An 11,242-nucleotide genomic window follows, 5' to 3' on the forward strand; every position below is an offset into this window, starting at 1 on the left:
AGCTATAAATTCACACGAGCTCCTCAAGGTTTCACAGAAAGTCCTAGTATTTACAGTCAAGCACTTAAGAGACAACTAGACAATATTCACATGCCAACTGACACTGCCCTGCTCCAGTATGTCGATGATCTACTGATCACAGCCCGTTCTGAACGTGACTGCGAGCGAGCGTCACTTACAGTTCTGTATTTCCTAGCCGAGATGGGGCACAAGGTGTCCCCTTCGAAGCTCCAGTTCTGTGTCCAGCAAGTGATCTACTTAGGCCACTTACTGTCCAAGTGGGGTAGGCAGTTGACACCAGACCGTATCCAGTTAATAGCGAGTCTTCCTCAGCCCAAGACCCAGAAGGAGGTACGTGCTTTTATCGGCCTTACTTCTTATTGCAGACAATGGATTCCTCAGTATGCATTTCTAGCCAAGCCACTGATACAGTTAACGACACAGGAGGCAGCCGTATCGACTGTCCTCCCTTGGACCCAGGAACATACACTTAGTTTTAATGAATTAAAGAAAGCCTTATGCCAAGCACCTGTTCTAGCTACACCGAACTACAGTAAGCCTTTTACACTTTTTGTCACAGAACGTGATGGTACTGCATTATCTGTTCTCACACAAGATCAAGCAGGACAGTACAAGCCCTGTGCTTATTTTTCGAGCACATTAGATCCAGTAGCCCAGGCTTTGCCTGCGTGCCTCAAGTCAGTTGCAGCCACAGCTCTAGCAATCAGACAAAGTGATTCCATAGTATTAGGACATTCCCTGACAGTACAAGTTCCACATTCCGTGGAAGTTCTTTTAAACCGAACACAGACTCAGCACTTGACCATTGCACGTTTAACAGGTTATGAACTGACACTGTTCCAGCCACACATAGAAATCAGACGCTGCAACGTTCTAAATCCTGCTACACTGTTACCGTCAGTTACTTCAAATCCTGCCACACATGACTGTGTGGAAGTTGTTAACACTATGACCAAGCCAAGACAAGACCTGACAGATATTGCATTACCTGACCCCGACCTTACACTTTATGTGGATGGTTCATGTATGAGAACTGGTACAGGAGAACTAGTAGCCGCGTATGCAGTGACTACTGAAACTGAAGTTATAGAAACACACCGTATTGACACCCTGTCTGCTCAAGCAGCAGAGCTAGTTGCTCTGACCCAAGCCTGCATACGTGCCAAGAACCTGAAAGTAAACATATATACAGATTCACGTTACGCATTCGGAGTTGTACACGACTTCGGAGTGCTCTGGCAGGAGAGAGGTTTCATGACTTCTCATGGAACCAAGATTCAGCATGGTCTCCTCATTCAAGCTCTGTTAGATGCAATACATTTACCGACAGCTATCGCTATCATGAAGTGCAAAGCACATACGAAAGTTACTGACATCATTTCCCAAGGTAACGATCTAGCAGATCGAACAGCCAAGCTTACAGCTCAGACTCCAGACATTCCAGTTAACACGACACAGACATTCACTCCAGATCCGACTACATGTATGACAGTTAAGGACCCTACACAAGATGTCATAGACATACAGTTACATGCTACTCCCGAAGAAATCAAGAAATGGTCCGAACAAGGAGGGGTCCAGACAAATCAGGGATGGTTGACGAAGGGAAAAGCCACATGGTTTCTCCCCGACTCTATGGTTCAAGTCATTATCAATACCGCACATAGTCCAGCACATCTAGGAGAAAAAGCCATGTTAGACAGTATACAGAACCTCTGGTTCAACAAGCACTTGCGAGCTGCAGCCAAGCAGAAAGTCCGTACTTGTATGAGATGTTGTCAATTCAATCCAGGTAAAAGTGTCCCGGTGGAACAAGGTGGATTCCAGCCCCCTGACCACCCTTTTGAAGTCCTCCAGATGGATTATATTCAGATGGAGCGATGTCGAGGTTTCAAGTATGTCCTCGTAGTAGTATGCGCTTTGTCCAGGTGGACAGAAGCATATCCAGTTCCAGATTACACAGCCGCGACCACTGCCAAGCAGTTGGTTCGTGAATTCTTTCCCCGTTATGGACTCCCTAGGGTCGTGTATTCTGATAACGGCCAGCCATTCTCATCCGAGTTAATGAAACATGTTTCCCTTTTGTTAGGGTACCAGTGGAAGTTCCATTGTGTGCGCCATCCTGAAGCAGCTGGTCTCGTAGAGAGACATAATCAGACCCTGAAAATCCGTATTGCCAAGACATGTAAAGAGAAAGGTGTAGACTGGCTAGTTGCCCTGCCAGTTGCTCTATTCTTCATGAGGATGGTTGCACATTCCAGATCAGGTCTGTCCCCGTACGAGGTCGTATTCGGCCGCCCCCCAAACATGTGGGGTACACCTAGACCACGCAGTATTACAGATGTTTCCAGTAATATGTTGACAGATTACCTAGCTTCCTTGATGTCTGCCCTACACTCTTGTCGTTCACAGGTTGCCGCCGCATTCCCAGACAATACCGAAGTGAAACCGCATGAGGTCATTCCAGGCGACCTTGTCCTCGTCAGGAATTTTGATCGTTCAAGTCCGCTGGAGCCTCGTTGGAAGGAGCCGCGACTTGTTCTCCTGACCACCCGCACGGCCGTGAAGTTGGAAGGCCGCAAGGGGTGGGTCCACCTGTCCCATATAAAGAAATTTCATGGACTACCAGACAAGACTTTTTCTAAGGACTGTTCCATTTCTAAAGACTGCCTGAAACCAGACTCTGATCTGAATCCTGAACTGAAAGTTCCTCTGTTAGAGAAAACTCCGCAACAGGAGTATAAGTTAAAACTCCGGTCTAGTAAAATAAGTCAGCCAGTTTAATTGTCTAAGTCCCTCTCGGGTGAAACGGTTAGACAGGTATCTGACATGTATGAGATAGACCCCCATAGTGAGAGAGTTAGTCAAAACTCTATACGATGTATCGTTTTTCTAAGTTTTATATTGTTTTTAAGTTTGATGGTTACCTGCACAAGTTATGCATTACATTTATGTTTTCCAATTTCTCATGTAAATAAGTTTTCTAATGCTACAGTAGAGCACACATTTAGTGATCTGCCTCCTCACGAGTTATCCTATCGTCTTGCTATGAGAAATAATACATTTATAAGAATGTTACACTATTCACACCAGACCAGCAATGCCACTAATTGTTGGGTGTGTGGTCGACTCCCCCTTTCCAGACACCGAAGGGAGTTCTGCCACTCTTTCCTTATCCGTTTTCACATAATGGTTCGTGTGGAGCATGGTCCACGTTAACGTCCTCCTCCAATGATATGTCCCTTCTGAATAGAACATGTTTTCCAGACAAGCAAGGTCTCTCCCATAGAACAGGGTTAGATCTAGAAAATGAAGTTTATAATTTAGGTAATTATTCTTCGAATTTTATGGTCCTGAATGTTCAGTCTGATACTACTCCAGACTTACCTGCTATTTCAGTACTACCAGTCAAAGGCGAATTATGTGTCAGAAATAATGGTTCCGCACATGTAGGACATAGTGATTGTACTACTACTGTCGAGTATAGTGACAGTGGGAAATCTATTTTCAAAGCTTCACGTCATTCTTATTTTGTTTGTGGTCAGACCGCATATGTTCGTCTGCCCCTCGATTGGGAGGGAACATGTTACATTGCCTTCCTACTGCCACCAGTTTTTCTAGCCCCATCTGATTATCACAGAAACACACATCTAGTACACATCAGACATAGAAGGGAGATTGAGTCCCCAATTGTCGATCAAACTGAAACTACTCTAGAACAGTATACAGATTTTAATAAAGGTTTCTTCTTCTTTATAGGACCTATCCAGAATAGTAAGTTAATCCGTAGGTTAACCAGAACCCTTGAAGCAGTAGTGAATGAGACTACTTCTGCTCTAGGTAACTTAACCGAAGAGCAATCTGCTATGAGATTTGTCGTGCTCCAAAATCGTCTCGTTCTTGACGTCATACTGGCCGATAGAGGAGGAGCATGTAGAGTCATCGGATCTAGTTGCTGCATTTTCATTCCTAATAACGCGCCGTCTGTTTATTCAGCTATAACCAGACTTCATAAAATTGCCCATCAGTTACACCAGAATCCAGGCACCTGGACATGGTCCGGTTGGCTCTGGAGTATTATATCTGCCTGGGGATGGAAAGTATTGTCATTCCTAGGTATTGCAGTAATGATCATATTCAGTTGCTGCCTCTGTATACAATGTGGCCCTGCGATTTGCGGCATTTGTGCTACCTCTTGTATTCCTAGTCCGAAATCCCGTTCCAAGACAATCCGAGACGAGCAAATGATGCTATATGAAATGATAGATGGTATCATGAATATTGATGTTTCCTGATGGAAACGTAGGGCACAAGGAGGGAATGTGGAAAAGTAAATTTTGCCATGTTGTATGTGCCTACGTGTTCCCCATCTTATGTCATATGCGCATGATCGATATGCATGTATTCCCTTCTGATCGATTAAAGACGCAATTACAGTTGTGTCCATCTCTAGTATGCCAGTTTCCAGTCCTCGTGAATACAACGAATATCAGGCCTATGTAAACCTACGTTGCCACGTTTTACAGTGTGCACGTTAATTCATTGAATTGTCCCCGTTTCTAGGCCTCAAAAGGGCCCGGACTCAGATTCAGCTCCTGTTTCCTGAACCCTCTCCAAGGAGCGATACAGCCCCCACCTGTATCCCTGACCCTTAGCTTACTTTCATGCCTCGCAGTGCCCGGCTCGGCCTGGCTCTGCCTCCCAGTCTGCCAAGAGTATGTTATGATTCTAGTTATCAGTCCAGCCCTCCTTCTCTGCATTCCTAAGCTACTGAATCGCATCAATAGTTTCCGTCATGGTCTAGCCTTTATGTCTCCATGTAAGAGAAATACTGTATTAATATTCATTTAATATTCCTCGCACACAAACTACATGTAGAATTATGCATGCACCAGTCTTAATGTCTGTTAGCCTTTGCCCTGATAACTTTTGGATTCTATCAACATGTACTCTAAACACCAGATACTAGATATGCCTGGGTACATGTCGCTCTGACACTCCAGACTTTAGTCTCCTCTTCTAGCGCAGAAGTCATAGCCCCCCAGTTCTCCCTGGTAACACGTCATTGTCAGTTTGCGCGCACCACTAGGTTAGAGGTCCCAGCTGCTCAGGTAGCCCCCTCCATGTTTCGGCCCCTTTTTATGACATATTCTGTTACGTCTGCACCACATGTCTATGTATACGCCCTGTACACGCCTTCTTGTTACATCATGTTGCCCTTATCTTTCGCGACTGCTACAAACCCCGCCTACTGCTACGCCTACTGTATTGAATGTAATGTATTTTGTTTAACTATAAATATTGTGCACGGATATTAAAGTTTGCTAGCCAATTCCCAGATCCTGCCCCGGCAGCTGTCGGGCCCTGCCATCCTATTCCCGTACAGGCTGTCCTGTTCCTGTCCTTTATGCTTGATTAAAGCCTGTCAACTCCAGCTACCTCGTATCTTGACTCTTATTTATTGAGCTACCTGTTTATTGATTATAGTCAAAAATAGATCCGGTAATTAATTATTTATTTACCACAAGTCCCGTAGGGTTTCGCTGTGTCACTGTATTTTCACATCTCCCATTGGATTGCATTGTAAGTCTGTGGCAGTGTATGTTCCTGAGTACTGTAGGGTTTCGCTGTGTGTCACTGTATTTTCACGTCTCCCATTGGAATGCATTGTAAGTCTGTGGCAGCGTATGTTCCTGAGTCCCGTAGGGTTTCGCTGTGTCACTGTATTTTCACATCTCCCATTGGATTGCATTGTAAGTCTGTGGCAGCGTATGTTCCTGAGTCCCGTAGGGTTTCGCTGTGTCACTGTATTTTCACATCTCCCATTCGATTGCATTGTAAGTCTGTGGCAGCGTATGTTCCTGAGTCCCGTAGGGTTTCGCTGTGTCACTGTATTTTCACATCTCCCATTGGATTGCATTGCAAGTCTGTGGCAGCGTATGTTTGTGAGTCATGTAGGATTTCGCTGTGTGTCATTGTATTTTCACGTCTCCCATTGGATTGCATTGTAAGTCTGTGGCAGCGTATGTTCCTGAGTCCCGTAGGGTTTCGCTGTGTCACTGTATTTTCACATTTCCCATTGGATTGCATTGTAAATCTGACGCAGCCTATGTTCGTGTGTCCGTAGGGTTTCACTGTGTGTCACTGTATTTGCACGTCTCCCATTGGATTGCATTGTAAGTCCTGGCAGCATTTATTCCATGTCTGCCATAAGACTAAACTGTAAATTAGTGTATTTCCGTGCATCCTATAGGTTTGCATCGTAATTCTATGGTACCATTTTTCATTTCAGCTATAAGATTGAACTGTGAGTGCTGTATTTTTATGTCTCCCTTGAGACTGCACTCTTAGCCGGTGGCAATGTATTTTAATGGGACTTGTAGGATTGCATTGTCAGTAAATGGCAGCATGTATTTCATGTCTGCCACAAAACTGAACTGTATTTCTGTTTATTGTCATGTCTCCCATGCAGCGGTCGAAGTGCATTATTGGATATATGGGAGCTGTGACCCTGAGCGCAGTGGGGGGGGGGGGCTAGTGTGTGTGGGTGGAGTAAAAGGCATGGCTAAAAATAATAAAATATTCTCTACCTATTTTGTTGATCTCTCACCGACATGTAACACACACCTTCAATGAACAATAAATGCAAGTTAATCTAATCAGTGAGAAATGCAGTATTGCATGTTATAAATGTAGCCTCTGTTGGTTGGGGTGATCTCTGCAGATGTCTGTGTGTGCAACCAGACAGCAGGAGGTCTGAAGCCTGGTTGGTGCAGTGGGGAGGAGTTAGGGCTACGTGGTCACAGCCTGTGGCAATAAGAACTGGCAATATGTAAGTCATCATTTTTAACTTTCATTACTCACAGTATATAAAAGGCTGCAGAAATGTGCAAAAAAGATTTAGATTAAAGATAAAACAAGTGCTTTAAAATTATAGATTTTAGTAACCATAGTCAGAAAGTACCTAGTGCAAATATAGAATATATGTCTTTGTCCTGCATTTTTTTTCCCCGCAGGGATTCACAACGCGTTCGTTACAATGACCAATGACCGTGTTTCTGATTCCGCATACCATTACTCCGCAAGTCGGAACAACGACTTGCGGAGGGGGGGGCGCTGGATGTTGGAATAGTATCATTTACTATTCCAACTCCAGTCTGTGCGGACACTAGGGAAGGTGTTGGATTTTAAATCCAACACCTCCCCCCTCCGCAAGTCATTGTTCCAACTTGCGGAGTGATGGTATGCGGAATCACAACGCGGTCGTTGTAATGACCGCGTTGTGATTCCCTGCAGGGAAAAGTTTCGTGGTAAACGTTGTTTACCGCAAATATATTTTGATAAATAACCATTAAACCACACACTGCACTTCTCAGCCGCTAACATCCTTACAACACGTCTCAAAAAGAAGATCTCTTCATTACAAAGCTTCAAGTGGCTCTAACAATGAAGCCAATACTTGCTTCCAAGCAGCCTTTCCATTTGCAGATTAACCAATTGCAAACATTCATGTCTCCTATTGTATTGCATTGTTGGTGGAAGCATGCATTTATGTCTCCCATTACATTGCATTGTTAGTAGAAGCATGCATTTCTGTCTCCCATTGGATTGCATTGTTAGTAGAAGCATGCATTTCTGTCTCCCATTACATTGCATTGTTAGTAGAAGCATGCATTTCTGTCTCCCATTACATTGCATTGTTAGTAGAAGCATGCATTTCTGTCTCCCATTACATTGCATTGTTAGTAGAAGCATGCATTTCTGTCTCCCATTACATTGCATTGTTAGTAGAAGCATGCATTTCTGTCTCCCATTACATTGCATTGTTAGTAGAAGCATGCATTTCTGTCTCCCATTACATTGCATTGTTAGTAGAAGCATGCATTTCTGTCTCCCATTACATTGCATTGTTAGTAGAAGCATGCATTTATGTCTCCCATTGGATTGGGTTGTTAGTGGAAGCATGCATTTATGTCTCCCACTGGATTGCATTGTTGTGGAAGAAAACATTCATGTCTCCCATTGGATTGAATTGTTAGTAGAAGCATACGTTCTTGTCTCCCATTGTATTGCATTGTTAGTAGAAGCATGCGTTCTTGTTTCCAATTGGATTGCATTGTTAGTAGAAGCATGCTTTCTTGTCGCCCATTGGATTGCATTGTTAGTAGAAGCATGCATTTATATCTCCCATTACATTGCATTATTAGTAGAAGCATGCATTTATGTCTCCCATTGGATTGGGTTGTTAGTGGAAGCATGCATTTATGTCTCCCATTGGATTGCATTGTTAGTGGAAGCATGCATTTATGTCTCCCATTGAATTGAATTGTTAGTGGAAGAAAACATTCATGTCTCCCATTGGATTGAATTGTTAGTAGAAGCATACGTTCTTGTCTCCCATTGTATTGCATTGTTAGTAGAAGCATGCGTTCTTGTCTCCCATTGGATTCTGTTTTTTAACTCCCCATCTCCCTTGGACTCTGGCCTGTGGTGGCCTGAAGACCTGTGCCAAGCCCCTACACCCAAAGACTCGGTGAGAAACCTAGGAGTACGCTGGGATAACCATCTCAGCTTCAACTCCCAGGTACAAACAGTCGCAGCCTCCTGCTTTGCTAAAATCAGAACTATTAAACGGCTCATTAACTACTTGCCGGAGGACTGCCGTAAGACTGTGATCCAGGCACTCATCATTTCCCATCTTAACTATGCCAATGCCCTCTACCTTGGTATCACAGCCGGCCTGTGTCGCAAACTATAGACGGTCCAAAATGCCGCTGCTCAGCTGGTGGAGAGAATCCCTGCTAGACAACATATCTCTCCACATCTCCGTAAACTCCATTGGCTACCCATCGCAAAAAGATGCGTCTTTAAAGCTATGACGCTGGCTTTCCGTGCATCTAAAGGCAACGGGTCGGTCCATCTGAAAAATACCTTACATCCTTACGTCAAACCAGGGCCAGGGCACTACGCTCCAACTCCCTACTTTTCCTGGAAACCCCCCGATTTAAACGTTCCCGTGCAGGTGGAAAAACATTTGAGGTCTGTGCCACTCAGCACTGGAACAAGCTCCCGCTTGCCCTTCGCACCTGCCAATCAGAACCAGCATTCCGCAAATCCCTGAAAACTCATCTCTTTTCCTCCTAGTTTGGTTCCTCATCCCAATGCCTCCTGTCATCAGAGTTTCAGCACCGGGATGCCCCGTTGGGGTCGCTGTGCGCTTTATAAAACACACAAATAAAATAAATTGGATTGCATTGTTAGTAGAAGCATGCTTTCTTGTCTCCCATTGGATTGCACTGTTAGTAGAAGCATGCGTTCTTGTCTCCCATTGTATTGCATTGTTAGTAGAAGCATACGTTCTTGTCTCCCATTGGATCGCATTGTTAGTGGAAGCATGCGTTCTTGTCTACCATTGTATTGCATTGTTAGTAGAAGCATACGTTTTTGTCTCCCATTGTATGGCATTGTTAGTAGAAGCATGCGTTCTTGTCTCCCATTGGATTGCATTGTTAGTAGAAGCATGCGTTCTTGTCTCCCATTGGATTGCATTGTTAGTAGAAGCATGCGTTCTTGTCTCCCATTGGATTGCACTGATAGTAGAAGCATGCGATCTTGTCTCCCATTGGATTGCATTGTTAGTGGAAGCATGCGTTCTTGTCTACCATTGTATTGCATTGTTAGTAGAAGCATACGTTTTTGTCTACCATTGTATGGCATTGTTAGTAGAAGCATGCGTTCTTGTCTCCCATTGGATTGCATTGTTAGTAGAAGCATGCGTTCTTGTCTCCCATTGGATTGCATTGTTAGTAGAAGCATGCGTTCTTGTCTCCCATTGGATTGCACTGATAGTAGAAGCATGCGATCTTGTCTCCCATTGGATTGCATTGTTAGTAGAAGCATACGTTCTTGTCTCCCATTGGATTGCATTGTTAGTGGAAGCATGCGTTCTTGTCTCCCATTGGATTGCATTGTTAGTAGAAGCATGCGTTCTTGTCTCCCATTGGATTGCATTGTTAGTAGAAGCATGCGTTCTTGTCTCCCATTGGATTGCACTGATAGTAGAAGCATGCGATCTTGTCTCCCATTGGATTGCATTGTTAGTAGAAGCACACGTTCTTGTCTCCCATTGGATTGCATTGTTAGTGGAAGCATGCTGCTTGTCTACCATTGGATTGCATTGTTAGTAGAAGCATGCGTTCTTGTCTCCCATTGGATTGCATTGTTAGTAGAAGCATGCGTTCTTGTCTCCCATTGGATTGCATTGTTAGTAAAAGCATACGTTCTTGTCTCCCATTGGATTACATTGTTAGTAGAAGCATACGTTCTTGTCTCCGATTGGATTGCACTGTTAGTAGAAGCATGCGTTCTTGTCTCCCATTATATTGCATTGTTAGTAGAAGCATACGTTCTTGTCTCCCATTGGATTGCATTGTTAGTAGAAGCATGCGTTCTTGTCTCCCATTGGATTGCATTGTTAGTAGAAGCATACGTTCTTGTCTCCCATTGGATTGCATTGTTAGTAGAAGCATGCGTTCTTGTCTCCCATTGGATTGCACTGATAGTAGAAGCATGCGATCTTGTCTCCCATTGGATTGCATTGTTAGTAGAAGCATACGTTCTTGTCTCCCATTGGATTGCATTGTTAGTGAAAGCATACATTTCTGTCTCTGCTGACATTCCACAGTAACTGTATTATCGTAGTTGGTGGTTTTAACTTACACAAAGCACTCCTTAAAGCTTCTTAAGTCATTACCTCTCGGCGCCTGTCGATCATCAGATGCACCCAGCTCGCTTGGACGCTGTGCTACTTAGAGACATCTCAAAGGCGTAGGAATCTCATGGTGGTTTCTGTTCATTTCATTTAAAAATCATCTGATGTTCCCAACTCTAGGCACCACCGCCAGGTACAGCACACAATGCAGAAAACCCTGGATGGCTCTAAAGAGAGAAAAACATATGAGGGTTATGGAGTACAGCGGGGTTGAAGTCGGAGGGCAGGGTCTCCATATAAGAGTCTGCAGCCCCTCAGGGAGGAGGGGAGCTCTCTGTTTCATGATCCACCCTTAGGTTGCAGTCAGGGCAGGAAGGTTGTGCCAGGGTTCCATCTCCCTCCATCACTTCACGCCACACACCAACATTCTATCTTATCCTCCATCTCCCCCATCACTCCACGCCACACACCAACATTCTATCTTATCCTACATCTCCCTCCATCACTCCA

The sequence above is a fragment of the Lissotriton helveticus genome, chromosome 5_1 (assembly GCF_964261635.1).
Source record: "Lissotriton helveticus chromosome 5_1, aLisHel1.1, whole genome shotgun sequence".
Taxonomy (NCBI): Eukaryota; Metazoa; Chordata; class Amphibia; order Caudata; family Salamandridae; genus Lissotriton; species Lissotriton helveticus.